Here is a 17,828-nt window from a genome sequence, read left to right on the forward strand (position 1 = left end):
TGTATATATTTTTATGTATTTTACTTATTTAATTTTTACTTACTCTATAATTTTTACTTATATAATTTTCTAGCTTTATACTCAACTACTAACTTCTTTTAGTAATTTTTACTTTAATTTTTACACTTTTGTCTCTCTTACTGCTTATTTTAGGTTTTACTTAACTTTTATATTTTATTTTTGTTTAATTTTTGTTTTATGATTTTTATTTAATTTTTAATTTTATTTAATTTTATAATTTTATAATTTTATAATTTTACAATTTTTATTTAATTCTTCTATAATTTTATTTAATTTTGAGACTTTATTGAATTTTGTAATTCCTTTATAATTTTTACTTAATTTTATAATTTTATTTAATTTTTATTTTATATTTTTATTTAATTTTTTTTTTTTTGTATTTACTTCATTTTTATTTAATTTTTTAATTTTACTTTTTACTTAATTTTATTTAATTTACTAATTTTATAATTTTATGATAATTCCTTTTAGGGACCTTTTTAATTTATAATACTTGTTTAATTTTTATAACATTTTTTTAAATCTTTAGATTTTTTTATTCCTTTTAACCCTTTGACATTTTAAACTTTAATTTTATTTAATTTTTTTTTTTATTTAATTTTAAATTTTTAAATAATTTATTTTTATTTAATTTTATTTTATTTTATTTAATTTTTTTAATTTTTTTATTTAATTTTTTTATAATTTTTTATTTAATTTTAATTTTATTTAATTTTTTTATTTTTTAATTTTTTTATAATTTTTATAATTTTTTTTACTAATTTTTTTTAAATTTTAATTTTTATTTTTTACTTAATTTTTTATAATTTTTATTTAATTTTTTAAACTTTTACTTTATTTATAAATTACTTAATTTTATAATTTTATTTAATTTTTTATAATCATTTTTTTTTTATTTACTAACTTTTAGGGATATTTTACATTTTCTTTTTTCTTATTATTTGTAATCTTATTTAATTTTATTCGACTTAACTTTTTTATTTTTATACTTTTTTTATTATTCCTATTTAATTTTTTTATTTTTTTTTATTTTTTTGACATTTTAATTTTATTTTTTTATTACTTTATTTTCAAATTTATTTTTTTTATTTTAATTATCTGACATTTTTTTTTATAATTTTTATTTATTTTTTTATTCGGACATTTTAGATTTTTTATTTTTTTATTAATTTTTTATTTTTATTTAATTTTTTATTCGACATTTTTCATATTTTATTTTATAATTTTTTCGACATTTCTTTTATAATTTCATTTAATTTTTTATTCGACATTTTGATTTACCTTATAATTTTTATTCGATACTTTTTATTTAATTTTTTTATTTTATTTATTTTTTTATATTTTTTCTATATTATTTTATTTACTTAATTATTTGAATTTTTACGACTTTTTACAATTTATAATTTTACATTTTTGGGAATTCTTACTTACATTTTATAATTTTTTTAACACAATACACACACACACAAAACACTTACATTTTTTTTAAATTTTTTAATTTTTTTTAATTTATTTAATTTTTTTATAATTTTTATTTAATTTTAAATACTTTTTATTTTTTTAAACTTATTTACATTTTTTAATTTTTTTTAATACTTTTTTTAAAATACTTTTTATATTTTTATTTTATTTAATTTTTATAATTTTTTTAAATTTTACAATTTTAAAATACTTAATTTTTTTGCAAATACTTTTTTTTTTTTACTTTATTTTTCATATTTTAAATATTTTTTTTTTATTTTTTAAATATTTTTACGATTTTATTTTTTTATTTTAATTTTATCTTTATAATTTTTACTTAATTTTTGAATTTACTTAATTTTAAAATTTTATTTTTTTTAATACTTTTTAAATACTTTAATTTTTTTAAATTTATTTTATTTTTTTTTTAAATACCTTTTACTTTTTAAAATTTACTTTAATTTTAAATGACATTTTTTCTTTAACTATACTTTTTAAATATTTATAATTTTTTATACTTTTACTTATTTTTATTTAATTTTTTTTTAACATTTAATTTTTATAATTTTATTTTTTAATTTTAATTTTAAAATACTTTTTTAAATTTTACTTTATTTTTTACTTTTTTTTTTACTTATATTTTTATTTTTTTACGATTTTATATTTTTTAAATATTTTACTTAATTTTTATAATTTTTTTACATTTTTAATTTTTTTTTTTTTATAATTTTACTTAATTTTTATATTTTAAATTTATTTAATTTTTAATACTTCATATTTTAAATACTTTAATTTTTTAAATTTTATTTTATAATTTTTAAATAATTTTAAATTTAATTTTTTTTATTTAATTTTTATATTTTCTTTATAATTTAATTTTTTAATTTTATTTAATTTTTCTAAATTTTAATTAGGATTTATAAAATACTTTGCTATTTTAAATACTTTAAACTTTTTAATACTTTACATTTTTCTTAAAATACTTTAATTTTTCTTTAAAATACACTTGTTTAACTTTAAATACTTTACATTTTTTTAGTAATTTTTTTACTTTAAATTTTACATTTTTGAAATAATTTTAGGATTTTTAATTAATTTTTTAAATTTTTTTACGAATTTTAATTTTACATTTAATTTTTGTAATTTTACGAATTTTGAATTTTATTTTAAATTTTTATTTAATTTTTTTATTTATATTAATTTTTATAATTTTATTAATTTTATAAATTTACTTAATTTTTAAATTTTTACTTTTTTCTTTAAATTTTACATTAATTTTTACTTAATTTTACTTTTTTCTGAAATAATTTTATAATTTTTATTTTTTTTAAATACTTTACATTTTAAATTTAGATTTTAAATATTTATTTTTAAATTTTATTTTAAATACTTACTTAATTTTTAAATACTTTGATTTAATTATTTATACATTTTTAAATTTTTTTTTAAATTTTTGCATTTTAAATTTACTTTTTCTTTTAAATACTTTACTTTTTAATTTTACTTTTTACATTTTATTTAGTTTTACATTTTATAAATACTTTACTTTTATTACTTTATATTTTTATTTAAAATACTATACATTTACTTAATTTTAAATACTTTTAACATTTTAATTTTTTTTAAATACTTTTATTTATTTTAAAATAATTTTCACATTTTATAAATACTTTACATTTTTTAATACTTTTTTATTTAATTTTATTTAAATACTATTTATTTTTAAATACTTTCATTTATAATTTTTATTTAATTTTATTAATTTTATTAATTTTAAATACTAATTCCTTAAATTTTTATTTTTTATAATTTTTACATTTTTTTAAATTTTAATTTTTTTAATTTTACTTTTATAATTTTTTTTTTTAAATAATTTTTATAATTTTACTTAATTTTTTAACTTTTTTTAAATACTTATAATTTTTAACTTTATATTTTTTTTAATTTTAATTTAATTTTAAATTTTTTTAATTTTTATAATTTTTATTTTTTTTATAATTTTACATTTTCTTTTAATTTTTATTAATTTTTTTAATTTTATAATTTTTATTTAATTTTTAATTTTGTATTTAATTTTTATAATTTTTACTTAATTTTTTAATTTTTAAATTTTTTTATAATTTTATTTACTTTTTTTAATTTTATTTAATTTATTTAATTTTTTACTAATTTTTATAATTTTTTATATTTTTATTTAATTTTATAATTTTCATATTTTAAATTTTATATTTTTACTTAATACTTTTATAATTTTTATTTAATACTTTTATTTTTTTTAATTTTATAATTTTTAAATTTTTTATAATTTATAATTTTTTTATAATTTATTTAACTTAATATTTTATTTAATTTTATTTATAATTTTTTTAATTTTATAATTTTTTTAATTTTTAGAATTTTTTTATTTTTAATTCCTATAATTTTTATAATTTTAAATAATTTTTATAATTTTATTTTTTAATTTTATTTAATAATTTTAAAATTTTATTTAATTTTTTAATTTTTTATTTAATTTTTTAAATTTTATTTTTTTAAATTTTTACAATTTTATAATTTTTACTTAATTTTATAATTTTTACTTAATTTTTAAATTTTACTTAATTTTTATAATTTTTACGAATTTTAGGGTTTTACATTTAATTTTATAATTTTATTTAATTTTATAATTTTATTTAATTTTACATTTAAATTTACTTAATTTTTATAATTTTTTTTAATAATTTTATAATACTACTTAATTTTTTTTTACTTAATTTTTATAATTTTACTTTAAATTTATAATTTTTATTAATTTTTTAATTTTTTTTTACTTTATAATTTTTACTTTAATTTTTTTATAATTTATTTAAATTAATTTTATTTAATTTTTATAATACCTTACAATTTTTATAAATTTTTTTTAATTTTTTATAATTTTGTTTAATTTTTTTTTTTATAATTTTACTTAATTTTTTTATATTTTTACTTAATTTTTAATTTTATAATTTTCATATTTTTTTATAATACTTTGTAATTTTTATTTAATTTTACATTTTTACTTAATTTTTTTTAATTTTTTTAAAATTTTATAATTTTTTTACTTTTTTATTTTTTAATTTTGGTCTTTTTTTTATAATTTTTACTTAATTTTTTAAATTTATTAATTTACATTTTAAATTTAGGTTTTTACGAATTTTTGTAATTTTTTTACTTAATTTTTTTATAATTTTTACGAATTTTACGATTTTTAAATAATTTGATATTTTTCACTAAATTTTATAATTTTTTACTTAATTTTTAGTAATTTTTTTTTTTTAAATTTTTATTTAAATTTAAATTTTAAATACTTTTACTTAATTTTATAATTTTTATTTTTAATTTTTTTTATTTTTTTACTTAATTTTAATTTTAAAATTTTTTTAAATTTTATAATTTTATTTAATTTTTATTATTAAATACTTTTTTTTATAATTTTATTTAACTTTTATTTTATTTAATTTTATAAATTTTTAAATTAATTTTTTTTGAATTTTATTTAATTTTTTTAATTTTTACTTAATTTTTAATTATAATTTTTACTTAATTTTTTATAATTTTACTTTAATTTTTATTTTTTTTATAATTTTACTTAATTTACACTTTATTTAATTTTTATAATTTTTTTAATTTTAAATACTTAATTTTAAATTTTAATTTTTTATAATTTTATTTAATTTTATAATTTTTACTTAATTTTTTATAATACTTAATTTAAATTTTACTTAATTTTTGTTAATACTTTACATTTAATTTAATTTTATTTAATTTTAGAGAATTTTAATTAATTTTAAATTTTACACTTTATAATTTTTATTAATTTTATAATTTTTTTTAAATTTTTTAATTTTTTTATAATATTTTGTTTAATTTTTTTACTTAATTTTTATTTAATTCTTTTATAATTTTTTACTTAATTTTAATTTTGAATTAATTTTTATTTTAAATACTTTATTTACTTTTTTTAGAATTTTTACTTAATTTTGTAATTACTTTAATTTTTTATAATTTTTACTTAATTTTTTAGAATTTTTACTTAATTTTATAAATTTAATTTTTTATATTTTTTTAATTTTATAATTTAGAATTTTTACTTAATTCCTTTATAACTTTACGAATAATAATTACTTTAACTTTTAGGACCTTTTTTATAATTTTTTTAATTTTCTATTATTCTTTTCTAGAATTTTTTTAAATTTTATTACATTTTGAAATACTTATTCTTTTTAATTAATTTAGGACATTTTAATTTAATTTTTAAATTTATTTAATTTTTTATAATTTTACTTCTAATTTTCTTTTATAATTTTAAATATTTAATTTTTAAATTTTACTTAATTTTATAATTTTATTTAATTTTTTATAATTTTATTTAATTTTAGGTAATTATTTAATTTTAAATTTTATTTAATTTTCAAAATACTTTAATTTAATTTTAAATACTTTATAATTTTACTAATTTTTTATATTTTCTTACTTAATACTTTAAATTTTACGAATTTTGAAAAAATTTTACAATTTTACTAATTTTACGAATTTTTAATACTTTACATTTATTACTTTTTTTAAATTTTTTTAATTTCTTTTAAATTTTATATTAACCTTTTATAATTTTTTTTAATTTTATATTTTTTAATTTAACTTATAATTTTACTTTACATTTTAAATTTATAATTTTTGTTTAATTTTATAATTATTATTTTTATAATTTTTACTTTAATTTTTTACATTTTTTTAAATTACTTAATTTTTTAAATACATTTTTTAATTTTAATTTTTTATAATTTTTTACTTAATTTTTTTATTTTTACTACCTTGTAATACTTACTTACATTTAATTTTAATAATTTTATTTGTAAATTTTACATAATTTTTTTTTAATTTTACTTTTTGAAATACTTTATTTAATTTTAAATTTTTATTTAATTTTTAATTTTATTTAATTTTAAATTTTATAATTCTTTTAATACATTTAATATTTTTATTTTACTTTTTCGAAATTTTACTTAATCTTTTCTTTTTTTTAATATTTTAAATACTTTACAATTTTAATTTAATCTTTTATTTAATTTTTTAATTTTGTGACTTTAAATTAATTTTAAATACTTTTTTTTAAATACTTTTTTTTTTTAAATAAATTTTTAAATTTTACATTAAATACTTTTTTAAATACTTTTTTAATTTATTTTAAATACTTTTAAATACTTTAATTCCTAAATTTAGAATTTTTTTTTAATTTTTTTATAATTTTTAAATACTTTTACATTTTTAAAATACTTTTTTTTAAAATTTAATACTTTATAATTTAAATACTTTAATTTTTTTATATTTTTATTTAACATTTTTTAAATTTTTAAATTTTCTTTTTAAATTTTAATATTTTATTTTTAATTTTACATAATTTTTTAAATAATTTTTTATTTTAGAATTTTATTTAATTTTTAAATACTTTTACTTAATTTTTATAATTTTTACTTAACTTTATAATCTTTAAATTTTTTTTAAATTTTATTTAATTTTTAAATTTTATTTAATTTTAAATACTTTTTTTTAAATACTTTACAATTTTATAATTTTTTACTTAATTTTTTTTAAATTTTTTTTTTAAATACTTTACATTTTAAATTTAATTTTTTTTAAATTTCTTTTTGAATACTTTACTTAAATTTTAATTTTATTTAATTTATTTTAAATACTTTATATTTTATTTATATTTTTTTTGAAATTTTACTTATTTTTTGAAATTTTGTAATTTTTTTAAAATTTTAATTTTAAATACTTTTTTTTTTAAATACTTTACATTTTTTTTATTTACATTTTTAATAATTTTTTATTTAATTTTTTATAATTTTTACTTAATTTTTTTATAATTTTAATTTTTTTTTTTATTTTTATTTACTTAATTTTATAATTTTTTACGATTCTTTTATAATTTTACTTAATTTTTTAAATTTTCATTTTAATTATTTTTTTTAATTTTTAATTTTGTAATTTTACATTTTTTAAAATTTTTTAATTTTTACTTAATTTAATTTTAAAATTTTATTTAATAAATACTTGCACCTTAAATAATACTTTACATTTTTAAATATTTACATTTTTTACTTTATTTAATTTTTCTAATTTTATTTAATTTACTTAAATATTTTAAAAATACTTACTTTTTATAATACTTTTGTTTCTAAACACTTTTTAAATACTTTACATTTTATTTACATTTATAATTCTTTAATTTTTTTAATTTTTTACTTTAATTTTTTAAATACTTTAATTATATTTTAAAATAATTTATTTTAAATACTTTATTTTACTTTTTTTTTTAAATTTTTTACTTAATTTTTTAATTTTTTTAGGCCTTTAAATTACATTTTTTTAAATACTTTGATTAATTTTTTAAATTTTTATATTTTCTTTTTTACGATTTTTTTAAATACTTTACATTTTTTTGTTTGTATTTTTTAAATAATTTTTATAAATTTAATTTTGCATTTTTTATTCTTTTGAATATTTTAATATTTTTACTTTACATTTTAAAATTTTTACTTTACATTTTAAATTTTTACGAATTTTCTTTTTTAATTTTTAATTTTAAATAATTTTACATTTTTACTTTATTTTTACTAATACTTACTTAATTTTAAATACTTACGAATTTTATTTAAATACTTATTTTAAATAGCTACTTATATTTTGAAATTTTATATAATTTTTATTTAAATACTTTACATTTTTTATTTAATTTTTCTTTTCAACTTTATAATTTTAAATACTTCATATTTTTTAAAATACTTTACATTTAATTATAAATACTTCTATTTACACTCATATTTTCTTATTTAATCACATTTTGAATACTTTTTTTTACTAATTTTTAAATTTTTATTAATTTTATTTAATTTTATAATTTTATTAATTTTAGGAATTTTAAAAATTCTTTAGAATTTTAGGACATTTTACTTAACACTTTAATTTTATTTAATTTTAAATATTTTTTTTAATTTATAATTTTACGATATTTTGTAATTTTTATTTAATTTTGTAATTTTACATTTTTTATAATTTTTATTTAATTTTGTGTAATTTTAGGTTTTATTTAATACTTTACAATTTTCTTAAATACTTTACATTTTAAATACTTTACATTTATAATTTTACTAACTTTTACATTTCTTATATTTCCGAATAACCTTATATTGAACATTTAATTTCCGAATACTTACATTTTAACTATTTAATCCTTCACCTTTTAAATAGGTTATAATTTTTTTAAATTTGTTATACCTTTTTAAATTTTATTTTAAACAGGTTATAATTTTTATTTAATTTTTGTAATTTTATTTAACTTTTTTAGACTTTTTATTTAATTTTTTTATAATTTTATAATTTTTATAATTTTTATTAATTTTTTACGAATTTATAATTTTGTATTTAATTCTAATTTTTATTTAATTTTTTATAATTCTTTACTTAATTTATACTTTTCATTTAATCTTTTATATACTTTATATTTAAATATTTACTTTTTACTTAATTTTTATATTTTTATTTAATTTCTTTTGTGGGTTATATTTACATTTTTTTATTACTCCTCATCAATCCCTGTCTACTCTAATTTCTCTTGATGTTTTATTAATCTTTTTGACTATATGATTTGATCTTTTCGATATATATTTTAATATGCTTTTTAACTATATCGACCTTGATTTGTATTACTATTTTAGATATATTTTGTATTTTTTCTTACTGTCTATTATCTGAGTAATTTTTTGATTTTATTTTCTATGATTTTTGATTTTTTTTATTATGTATTTAATTGTGATGTTTTTATTTTAATTTTTGTATGATTTTCGATTTGTTTTTATATTTATCATGTATTTTAATGATTGTTTTGATTTTATATGTGATTTTTTGATTTTTTACTTTTCTACTTTGATATCTTACTTTGTTTTGATATTACTTTTGTTTTAATCTTTTGACTTTAATTATTTCGATTCTTTTTTCTTAATTGCTTTTGTGTTTTATGTTCATTTATCTGATTTTTCGTTTTTTGACTTTTCTTTGACCTTATACTGATATTTTCTTAAATTTTGACTTTATTATTTTACATTTTAACTTTTTATTTTATATTTATTTTGATCTTTGACTTTATGATTTTTGATTTTGATCTTTAATGATAATTTTATGTATTATTTTTGACTTTAAATGATTTTTTGATAATTTTTTTGATATTTTATGACTTGATTTTACTTTATTTTTTAATCTCACTTTGATTTCTTTTCTTTGTACTTTTTATTCTTTGTAGACTTCTATTTCTTGATCTTTTGATTTTTCTTTTTATTTCTGATTTATTTTGATTTTTTGATTTTTTTGATTTTTTTCTTTTTGATATCTGATTTTTTATTTATTTTAATTTTTTTATTTTATTTTTTATTTTTTGATTTTTTGTTTTATGATAGATTTTTCTTGATTTCTTTTTAATTTTTGATTTTTTGATTTTATTTTATTTTACTAATATGATTTTGATTTTATTTTTTTGTTGATGATTTTTTTATTTTAATTTTTGTTTCTGATTTGTAATTTTTTCTTTCTCGATTTTTCGATTTACTCTTTTGATTTTTTTTGATATTTCTTTTGATATTTTTTGTTTATTTTTACTTTTTGATTTCTTTGATTTATTATTTTTTGTATTTGATTTATCTGATTTTTTATTTTTGATGATTATATTTTTTGATATTTTGATCTATTATTTTTGACTAATGACTTTAGATTTTCTTGATATTACTTATTTACTGTTTTACATGCATCTTTGATCTTTTCTTTTCATGCTTTGACTGTATTGACTCTTTTGATTTACTACCTTTTGTGATATGCATTTTCGATTTTTCGATGTCTTTAATTTTTATTTCTAATCTTTTTTGATTTTTCGATGTTTTAGATTTTTTGATTTGATGCTGATTCTTTCTTGTGACTGCTGATCTTATTTCTTTGACCTTTACTGTTTTGATCTTTTGATTTTATTTTTTGTTTTAATTTTTCTTTGTTTTATATCATTGAATGTCCAGGTCAAGCCTTTTGTAGAATGTTTGATCTTGTCTTATCATATCTGCAGGTCTTTCACAGGACTTTCATGCATTAAGTGTTTGCTAATTTGACCTTTATCTGATGTGATATACTCAGATTCTAATCGTTGTTCTACTATAAGATTTTTCACCTTTGTGTTTACTAGGTGACCTTTTCCTGAGTCTTACTTTTGATGTTCTATTTTGTTTTAATTTTTTTTCTATATTTTCTGATCTTTTACTTTGTATGATTTGATGTATGTTTTAATCGATCATTTTCTTTAGTTTTGTCTTTTAATGCTTTTACTTTTGTGATGCTTTGATGATTTCTTTTATTTTTTTGACTTTTTTATGACTTTGATATTTTTGATTTGATCTCTTATTTTGCTTTTATCTTGATATTTTGTTGATCTGTCTTCTTGACATCTGATCTGACACTTGACCTGACTTTCGATCTTTTCTTGATCCCTTCTGTCTTTAACCCTTTCTGTTTTAATCTGATCTACTTTGATCTGATGATTTCTTTCTTTTAATCCTTTTTGATGATTTTTGTATCTTTTGATTTTTACTTTTGAATAATGTATTGATGTTTTATGACTTTTTTCTTGTATTTTGTACATATCTTGATTGATATTTTTTTGATTTTTAATTTATGATCTTTTTGATATTTACTTTTGATTTCCTATTTTATATCTCTTTACTTTTTCGATTTTGACCTTTTGATCTTTTATCTTGTTTCTTGATGTTTGTGATTCTTTTGTTCGTTTGTCTTTTTAATCTGATTTTCTAGTTTCTTTGATTTTTGATTTTCTTTTGATTTTAAATTTCTTTGTTTCTTTGATTTTTATTTTTGATTTCTTTTGATATTTTATCTGATTTTTAGTCTTTTTGTATCTGATTGATTTTTTCTTTTCTGATCTTTATTTTTTTGATTTCTACTACTAATGAATTTTTGATGATTTTTTCGTTCGTGACAATTTCTGATCTTTCTTCTTTAATTTTCTGATTTACATGATGTGATTTTTTTTTTTTATAATTTACTTTTTTGTTTATTTTAATTGGTGTTGTCTTCTTATTATGTTAATTTCTTTTAATTGTTTTTTTTTTATTTTTTTTACTATTTTTTTATTATTGTATATTTTATTTATTTATTTTTATACATTTCTTTTTTTTTTTATTTTACTAAAAAATTTTAATATGATTTTATATAATTTTTTATTTATTTTTTTATTTTATTATTTATTTTATTTTTTTTTATATTTTTATTTATATATTTTTTTTTTTTGGTTTTATATTTTTTAATTTTATTTTTTTTAATTTATTATGATTTTTTCTTTTTGTCTTTTGACTTATAAGATTTTTTTCGGATTTATTTTATTTTTTTTATTTGATTTTTTTATTTTTTTTTCAATATTATAAGCTACCAATTATTATAATTTAATATTTTAATTTTATTTTTTTAATTTTTTTTTTTTATTTATTTATTTTTTTTTTTAATTTTTTTTTAACCAATTATAATGAATCTTAGAATAGATCAGCTATGAAATAGCATGATATAGCTATAGAAATAGCAGATATAACGGGGAGATAGATCAGCTATGAAATAGCAGATATAACGGGGAGATAGATCAGCTATGAAATAGCGGATATAACGGGGAGATAGATCAGCTATGAAATAGCGGATATAACGGGGAGATAGATCAGCTATGAAATAGCGGATATAACGGGGAGATAGATCAGCTATGAAATAGCGGATATAACGGGGAGATAGATCAGCTATGAAATAGCGGATATAACGGGGAGATAGATCAGCTATGAAATAGCGGATATAACGGGGAGATAGATCAGCTATGAAATAGCGGATATAACGGGGAGATAGATCAGCTATGAAATAGCAGATATAACGGGGAGATAGATCAGCTATGAAATTCCAGATATAACGGGGAGATAGATCAGCTATGAAATAGCAGATATAACGGGGAGATAGATGGCCTGGTTTAGATCTTATCTGTCGGAAAGATATCAGTTTGTCTCTGTGAATGGTTTGTCCTCTGACAAATCAACTGTAAATTTCGGTGTTCCTCAAGGTTCCGTTTTAGGACCACTATTGTTCTCACTATATATTTTACCTCTTGGGGATGTTATTCGAAAACATAATGTAAACTTTCACTGCTATGCGGATGACACACAGCTGTACATTTCAATGAAACATGGTGAAGCCCCAAAATTGCCCTCGCTAGAAGCATGTGTTTCAGACATAAGGAAGTGGATGGCTCCAAACTTTCTACTATTAAACTCGGACAAAACAGAGATGCTTGTTCTAGGTCCCAAGAAACAAAGAGATATTCTGTTGAATCTGACAATTAATCTTAATGGTTGTACAGTCGTCTCAAATAAAACTGTGAAGGACCTCGGCGTTACTCTGGACCCTGATCTCTTTTTGAAGAACATATCAAGACCATTTCAAGGACATCTTTTTTCCATCTACGTAACATTGCAAAAATCAGAAACTTTCTGTCCAAAAATGATGCAGAAAAATTAATCCATGCTTTTGTCACTTCTAGGTTAGACTACTGCAATGCTCTATTTTCCGGCTACCCGGATAAAGCACTAAATAAACTTCAGTTAGTGCTAAATACGGCTGCTAGAATCCTGACTAGAACCAAAAATTTGATCATATTACTCCAGTGCTAGCCTCTCTACACTGGCTTCCTGTCAAAGCAAGGGCTGATTTCAAGGTTTTACTGCTAACCTACAAAGCATTACATGGGCTTGCTCCTACCTATCTCTCTGATTTGGTCCTGCCGTACATACCTACACGTACGCTACGGTCACAAGACGCAGGCCTCCTAATTGTCCCTAGAATTTCTAAGCAAACAGCTGGAGGCAGGGCTTTCTCCTATAGAGCTCCATTTTTATGGAACGGTCTGCCTACCCATGTCAGAGACGCAAACTCGGTCTCAACCTTTAAGTCTTTACTGAAGACTCATCTCTTCAGTGGGTCATATGATTGAGTGTAGTCTGGCCCAGGAGTGGGAAGGTGAACGGAAAGGCTCTGGAGCAACGAACCGCCCTTGCTGTCTCTGCCTGGCCGGTTCCCCTCTTTCCACTGGGATTCTCTGCCTCTAACCCTATTACAGGGGCTGGGTCACTGGCTTACTGGGGCTCTCTCATGCCGTCCCTGGAGGGGGTGCGTCACCTGAGTGGGTTGATTCACTGTTGTGGTCATCCTGTCTGGGTTGGCGCCCCCCTTGGGTTGTGCCGTGGCGGAGATCTTTGTGGGCTATACTCAGCCTTGTCTCAGGATGGTAAGTTGGTGGTTGAAGATATCCCTCTAGTGGTGTGGGGGCTGTGCTTTGGCAAAGTGGGTGGGGTTATATCCTTCCTGTTTGGCCCTGTCCGGGGTGACCTCGGATGGGGCCACAGTGTCTCCTGACCCCTCCTGTCTCAGCCTCCAGTATTTATGCTGCAGTAGTTTATGTGTCGGGGGCTGGGGTCAGTTTGTTATATCTGGAGTACTTCTCCTGTCCTATTCGGTGTCCTGTGTGAATCTAAGTGTGCGTTCTCTAATTCTCTCCTTCTCTCTTTCTTTCTCTCTCTCGGAGGACCTGAGCCCTAGGACCTGAGCTCCAGGACTACCTGACATGATGACTCCTTGCTGTCCCCAGTCCACCTGGCCATGCTGCTGTTCCAGTTTCAACTGACCTGAGCCCTAGGACCATGCCCCAGGACTACCTGACATGATGACTCCTTGCTGTCCCCAGTCCACCTGGCCATGCTGCTGCTCCAGTTTCAACTTCCACCTGACTGTGCTGCTGCTCCAGTTTCAACTGTTCTGCCTTATTATTATTCGACCATGCTGGTCATTTATGAACATTTGAACATCTTGGCCATGTTCTGTTATAATCTCCACCCGGCACAGCCAGAAGAGGACTGGCCACCCCACATAGCCTGGTTCCTCTCTAGGTTTCTTCCTAGGTTTTGGCCTTTCTAGGGAGTTTTTCCTAGCCACCGTGCTTCTACACCTGCATTGCTTGCTGTTTGGGGTTTTAGGCTGGGTTTCTGTACAGCACTTTGAGATATCAGCTGATGTACGAAGGGCTATATAAATAAATTTGATTTGATTTGATTTGAGATAGATCAGCTATGAAATAGCAGATATAACGGGGAGATAGATCAGCTATGAAATAGCAGATATAACGGGGAGATAGATCAGCTATGAAATAGCAGATATAACGGGGAGATAGATCAGCTATGAAATAGCAGATATAACGGGGAGAAAGATTTCAAGTATATTTGATCTATCAAATAACATTACCTGCATAATTTCTAACCAATATTTTTTATGTATATTTGTTTATTTGTATTTATTTGTTATTATGCCTTTACCTTCCTCTCCCCTGGTTGGAGGACTTGGTGGAAAACATTCAAATGTAATATACTGTATATATACAGTACCAGTCAAAATGTTGGAGCCATCTACTCATTCCAGGGTTTTTCTTCATTTTTACTATTTTCTACATTGCAGAATAATAGTGAAGACATCAAAACTATTAAATAACACATATGGAATCATCTACTAACCAAAAAAGTGTTACACATATCAAAATATATATTATATTTCAGATTATTCAAAGTAGCCACCCTTTGCCTTGATGACAGTTTTGCACACTCTTTTCTTTCCTAATCACACTGGACTCCCAACTGTATTGGCAAATCAATCAATTGCTCCAATCTTCATTTCAATCCTCAAATGTCCAGACTAACCCATCTTTTCCAGTACACTACCATTTTACTCTTTCCTTTTGCAATACATAAATATATTTTACCGTGATGTCTTACGAGGGGCTTGACTCTCTATTTGTACCATCTACTGAGATTGCTGGAAAAATTCAAACTTTACCTAAGCGAGTAATCATATTTTCCATTGATTGATCGTGGTTTTTCAGATTGCCTAACAGTATCATTTGTAGGTCCATCTGAACACAGACATTTTGAATGAACAGCTCCTGGACCTGACTCCAAAAGCATGCCGCCAAAGGGCAGTAACAGAACAGATGATATATTGATTCTGTTTCCACGTGGCAAAGTCTGCCTAAGGCTGACTGTTCAATGTACCATATATTGAGTATGATTTTTGTGGCAACATTTTTATATAATAGTTTAAATTCAAAAGAACGGATTGATGCGTCCATTTTTGTTTTGTATATCAGTTCATCAACCTGATGCCATGGTATTGGGACAATAGAATTAGGATTTAGAATAATTTGAGTAATTTAATAGGATCTCTATGATTGGGACATCAAAAATCTGTTCCCAACTACCTCAGATTTTTGCAGCATAGTTGTCAAACCTCTATGCTGCATAAAATTCAAGATAGGGAACAAACCATTAATTGAAAAGCTTAAAGTGGTTTGACTGGGTGACAATTGAATTCATAGAATTCAGTAAGTGAGACCTCTTTCCTGTCTAAATGAAAAAGGAAATCCTTTGTTTAATATCGATGTTATTCCAGTCAGAACCAATGTACCTCCAGTTCACCATGAGAGAAGCCAAGAGGAGAATGTAGGTCTGTGTTCTGGTCTGATTCCATTTTGGCACACTCCGCCACACTGGACAACAGTCTCTTTCGATGGAAAATGTCTGAGGTAGAGACATCAAAACTGCTGACATTACTGGCAAACCACTGCAACTTCATATTATCACAATCCTGATTTTATTTTATTTTTAAATAACTGAAACTCTTCAACAGTACTGCAACTTTAATGTCCATGTGATAGAGTTCACACAGGCGTATGCATGATTGTGCAAATTGCACTGCAGGTTAACACAAAGCAGGCCTGAATGCCCTATGAAGTGGATATGTCACAATCAACTAAATGTAAAGATTTTGGAGGCATGAAGCAGTGTTTTTGGTAGTTAGCAAAACTATGAGTGTAGGAGTGGTATCTAACTAAGCTAACTGTAAAAAAAACAACTATAGCTAGCCAACTTGGCTAACTGTAGGTTGGAAATATCCCCTGTTGAGCTCTGCCCAGAGGTGTACTAGCCTTATGAAGCTAATGTTAGCTAGTAACTAGTAGACAGATGCTGCTGAAACTAACCAAATAACTCAAATATGGACTTTAAAACTGGATCAATCAACAACAGCCAACAAAAGTAGACAACTTTGATATGTACTTTAGGTTAAAGTCCCCTTTAAACCTCATCTTAATTTGATATATGAAGAATTGCCTGCTTATCCCTCTATCGTGTTGTAGGTTCAGTGTGATGGGTACTATTAGCAATAACCTCTTTAGGTCATCTCTGCTTGTCATCTCTGCTTGTCATCTCTGCCACCGGTCATTTGCTATTGAGCATCCTCAGGTATCTGAGGCCAATTAGGTTTTAAAAAATGCAGATTTGAGCCACAATGATGTCTGAGAATGCTGGGTTTGCTCTGGGTTTGTTCTGGTCTGGGTGTCTTTAGTGACAATTTGAGATCCAGAAAGGCCACATCTCCCCACTCCACCCAAACTGCAAGAATGGAATGGCCACTTATAATTGCTACCTCCTTCCTACCCGGGGTTGCAGAACTCTGACCCCTTTTGTCTCTGGCTACTAACGTTGCTAATTACACTTCCTATTTGCCTGGCCCCTTTCAGTCCCATGGCCGCCTGACTAGTAAACACATTAGAGGGCAAAACCTCTCTCTTGCTGATAGTTGAGGGTGAGGTTAAGAGTGGAAACAGCAGCAGGTGGAAGGAAACAATGGGCCTCGATGGTGTCCCTGGATCTGTCAAACACAACCTGAGCTCAATTGGCTTCTCATGTCAGGTCAATCATTTGTCATTGCATTACTATCAATCACATCTGTAAATGTGTGTCACACCCTGATCTGTTTCACTTGTCTTTGTGCTTGTCTCCACCCCCCCTCCAGGTGTCGCCCATCTTCCCCATTATCCCCTGTGTATTTATACCTGTGTTCTGTTTGTCTGTTGCCAGTTCGTCTTGTTTGTCAAGTCAACCAGGGTTTTGGTCTCAGCGCCTGCGTTTCAGTCTCTCTTCTTCTTGCCCTCCTGGTTTTGACCCTTGCCTGTCCTGACTCTGAGCCTGCCTGCCTGACCACTCTGCCTGCCTGACCACTCTGCCTGCCGACCTGTACCTTTGCCCCACCTCTGGATTATTGACCTCTGTCTGCCTTGACCTGTCTATTGCCTACCCCTGTTGACTTATTAGCCAGCAGCATACCACCCTGCATACCACTGCTTGCTTGCTTCTGAAGCTAAGCAG

The sequence above is a fragment of the Oncorhynchus tshawytscha genome, linkage group LG28 (genome assembly GCF_018296145.1).
Source record: "Oncorhynchus tshawytscha isolate Ot180627B linkage group LG28, Otsh_v2.0, whole genome shotgun sequence".
In the NCBI taxonomy this organism is placed as follows: domain Eukaryota; kingdom Metazoa; phylum Chordata; class Actinopteri; order Salmoniformes; family Salmonidae; genus Oncorhynchus; species Oncorhynchus tshawytscha.